The following is a 4,550-nucleotide window of genomic DNA, read 5'->3' as shown; positions in this document are numbered from 1 at the left end:
TCTCAAACTAGTACATATGTGAAGACAATATTCTATTGTAGCATATATAGCTACCAACTGAATGAACCAACTCATGCTGAAATGGAATACAAATGATTGTACTTCTTCTGTTTCTCTGGATTTCTCACTCATCCCCAGACTGAACTCCTGGTGGCAAGTCTGTGGATTTTCCTGAAGTGAGGGAGCCATTCACAGCCATGCTCAAGAGGTACAACTTTCTATTCTCATTCAGGACACTAGAGATAACCCTGCTGTATATTATTAGTATTTGCCTCTCTAGCTCTTGAGCTCCCATAAGTAACCTTCCCATTTCCATGGAGTTAGTTACCTTAACATCATTAACTCTATTTAAAAATGTATATTATATATATATGTGTGTGTGTGTGTGTGTGTGTGTGTGTGTGTGTGTGTATAATTTAACCTTCATTTTTTAAAAAAAATTGAGTGTAAATTCCCTCCTTCCCTCTATTCATTCCCCCATCCATTAAGAAGGCAAGTAATATGATATCAATTATATATATGTGAAATCATACAAAACATATTTCCATATTGACTATATCACCACAAAAAGGGTATTCAGAATACACCAGTTCTATATCACCACAAAAAAGGGTATTCAGAATACACCAGTTCTCCCTCTGGATGTGGACAGCATTTTTCACTGAGAGTTCTTTGGAATTATCTTAGAGCATTGTATTGATAAGAGTAGCTAATTCTTTCTCAGTTGATCATTGTCATAATGATTGATGTATACAATGTTCTTCTGGTTCTTCTCAATTCACTTTGCACCAGTCCATAAAAGTCTTTCAAAAGATTTATAGTATTTCTAAAATCAGTGAGTTTTTTTCTGAAACCATCCTGTTCATTATTTCTTACAGCACAGAGGTATTTCATTGCAATCATATACCATAATTTGTTCAACCATTTCCCAATTTATGGGCATCCCCTCAATTTCCAATTTGTTGCCATCTAAAAATATTTTTGGACACAAAGTTTCTTTTCCTTTTTTAAAAATCTCTTTAAGATACAGAGACTTAGGAGTGGTGTTGCTGGGTCAAAGGGTATACAGTTTTATAGTCCCTTGTTTCATTGTTCTCCAGAATGGTTGTACTACTTAAGAACTTTATCAACAATGCATATTATAATGTACCTATTTTTCCACATCCCTTCCAGCATTTGTTATTTTTCTTTTTTTGTCATATTAGCTAATGTAATAGATATGAACAGGGTCCTCAGAGTTGTTTTAATTTGCATTTCTCAGGGGCGGCTAGGTGGTGCAGTGAATAGAGCACCAGCCCTGGAGTCAGGAGTACCTGAGTTCAAATCCAACCTCAGACTCTTAATAATTACCTTGCTGTGGGGCCTTGGGCAAACCACTTAACCCCATTGCCTTGCAAAAAAAAAATAATAATAATTTGCATTTCTCTAATAAATAGTGGTTTAGACTCCCTCCTACTGCTGCCCACCGCCCACCTTGGCCTCCCTGCGGCCTCAGCCCCCCCCATCCCCCAAGTCTCCGCTCCCTGGTCTTTGCTAAGTAATCACATTAAGTGATTACAGAGGAGGCCGTAACATGGCTGACAAACTGCCCTACAAAGTCGCTGACATTAGCCTGGCCGCCTGGGGACGCAAGGCCCTGGACATTGCAGAGAATGAGATGCCTAGCCTGATGAAACTTCAAAGAGATGTATTCCACTACCAAACCCCTGAAGGGTGTCCCGATTGCTGGCTGTCTCCACATGACCGTGGAGACAGCTGTTCTTATTGAGACACTGGTGGCCCTGGGAGCTGAGGTACAGTGGTCCAGTTGCAACATTTTCTCTACTCAGGACCATGCAGCAGCTGCTATTGCCAAAACTGGCATTCCTGTGTATGCTTGGAAGGGAGAGACTGACGAGAAATATCTCTGGTGCATTGAGCAGACCCTCTTTTTCAAGAATGGACAGCCCCTCAACATGATCCTGGATGATGGTGGGGACCTCACCAACCTCATGCACACCAAATACCCTGATCTCCTGAAGGGTATTAGAGGCATCTTAGAGGAAACCACCACAGGCATCCACAATCTATACAAGATGAAGGCCAATGGAGTTCTGAAAGTGCCAGCCATCAATGTGAATGATTCTGTTACCAAGAGCAAGTTTGACAACCTGTATGGCTGCTGTGAGTCCCTCATTGATGGCATCAAACGAGCCACAGATGTGATGATTGCAGGCAAGGTGGTTGTGGTGGCAGGTTATGGTGATGTGGGCAAGGGTTGTGCTCAGGCCCTTCAGGGCTTTGGTGCCCAAGTCATCATCACAGAGATAGACCCCATCAATGCACTGCAGGCCTCCATGGAGGGCTTTGAAGTGACTACCATGGATAAGGCCTGCAAAGAGGGAAACATCTTTGTCACCACTACAGGATGCATAGACATCCATCTTGGGCAGGCATTTTGAGCAAATGAAGGATGATGCCATAGTATGTTACACTGGCCACTTTGATGTGGAAATAGATATGAAGTGGGTGAATCAAAATGCTGTGAATAAGGTGAACGTGAAGCTTCAGGTGGACCATTACAAGTTGAAGAATGGATGGCGGATCATCCTGCTGGCAGAGGGTTGTCTTGTCAACCTGGGCTGTGGTATGGGTCATCCCAGTTTTGTTATGAGCAATTCCTTTAGCAACCAGGTGCTGGCCCAGATTGAGCTATGGACCCACCTGTACAAATACCCTGTGGGAGTGCACTTCCTCCCCAAGAAGTTGGATGAAGCTGTGGCTGAGGCCCACCGGCAAATTGAATGTGAAGCTAACTAAACTGATGGAGAAACAGTCCCAGTACCTAGGCCTGCCCCGAGAGGGCCCCTTCAAACATGACCACTGTCGCTACTGAGGTACTGAGCATCGGCGCAAAGACTCCCAGTGACCAACCATGTTTTCTTGCCTCTCCAGCCTCTCCTGCACAGAATAAATAAATGGTATCCAAATTAAAAAAAATAGTGGTTTAGAGCATTTTTAAATGTTACTATTAATAGCTCAGATTTCTTCTTCTGAAATTGTGTGTTCATGTCCTCTCACCACTGATCAATTGGGGAGTGACTTTTATTTTATAAATTTGACTGAGAAATGAGGCTTTTATAAGTTGATGAAAAAATGTTTTAATTAATTTACTTTATCTTGAATTTATGAAATAACATAAATATTTTCATAACAGTAGAATAAAAAGAATGATTGCCCATGAAACTACAAATTTATTTTGTATAAATTGCTATTCCTTTTAAATGTATAATAAAAATTTTCCCCCCTCCCATCTCAAGATGGCTATCATTAGCACAAATATGTATATATGTAAAATAATTCTAAAAATACTTCTATTTATCAGTTATTTTTCTGGATCTGTCTTTCTTCATAAGGCTTTTGTAGTAAATTTGGGTAACTACAATAGTTGTTATGTAGTCTCTCAAATTTGTTTTTAAAGTAGTGTTGCTGATACTATATACAATATTCTCTTGCTTTTTCTCATTTCACTTTTCATTATTTTGTGCAAGTCTATCCATGCTTTTCTGCAATCAACAAGTCCATCATTTCTTATAGCACAGGAGTGTTCAGCCATATTTTGAGTTTTGCCTCATAAAGAAAAGATGATGACCTGGAAGCTCTGGTTTGAGGAACTAGAAGCTGTTAAGAGACCAGTAAGAGAAACTTTTGAGAAAAAGCTATTAAAAAAGAGATGGAAGAAATAGAAGAGTAAGCTGAATATATGAGGAATTCTCAGATTCAAAAGATGTAGGAGACAGAATATATGGATTTCCAGTCAAGAAAGAAAACTTTTCAGACATTTTTTGTTCAGCCATTCCCCAACTGATAGACTTCCTCACAATTTACAGTTCTTTGCCACCACAGAGAACTACTATAAATATTTTAAGGCTATTTTTCCTTTTTCCCTAATCATTTTTTTAAATAGGTAGTGATATTGCTGGATCAAAGAGTATAGGCAGTTTAATAACTTTTGGCATAATTCCAGATTGCTCTCTAAAGTGGAGCAAGTTCACAATTCTACCAACAGTGAATCGGTGTCCCAATTTTTCCACATCCCCTCCAACATTTGTCACTTTATCCTTCAATCATTTTAGCCAATCTGATACATGTGAAATTATATCTTAGAAAATGTTTTCTCAAACCAGGAGGGACAGGAATTCAGGGAAACCTGGAGGTATTTGCATGAACTGATGCTGAGTGAAATGAGCAGAACCAGAAAAACACTGTACACACTAACAGCAATATAGGGGTTATGTTCAACCTTGATAGACTTGCTTGTTCCATCAGTGCAACAATCAGGGACAATTTGGGGCTGTCTGCGATGGAGAATGCCATCTGTGTCCAGATAGAGAGCCATGGAGTTTGAACAAAGTTCAAGGAGTATTCCCTTTAATTTAGGAAAAAAAACATATCTTATTGTTTGATCTTATTATCTCTTATAGTTTTTGTGTCTTCCTTGGGGGATATGATTTCTCTCTCATCACACTCAATTTGGATCAATGTACAACATGGAAACAGGGTAAAGACTG

At 39.6% G+C, this 4,550-nt stretch overlaps 1 pseudogene; it reads left to right on the top strand.

Annotated features, from left to right (window-relative positions):
• Positions 1 to 1,542: 1,542 nt before the first annotated feature.
• Positions 1,543 to 2,875, top strand: LOC141516167 (adenosylhomocysteinase pseudogene; annotated as a pseudogene).
• Positions 2,876 to 4,550: the final 1,675 nt, after the last annotated feature.

This window comes from Macrotis lagotis, chromosome 3, assembly GCF_037893015.1.
Source record: "Macrotis lagotis isolate mMagLag1 chromosome 3, bilby.v1.9.chrom.fasta, whole genome shotgun sequence".
NCBI lineage: Eukaryota > Metazoa > Chordata > Mammalia > Peramelemorphia > Peramelidae > Macrotis > Macrotis lagotis.
Note: the sequence above shows the minus strand (reverse complement) of the source record. Positions and strands in the feature narration are given on the sequence as shown.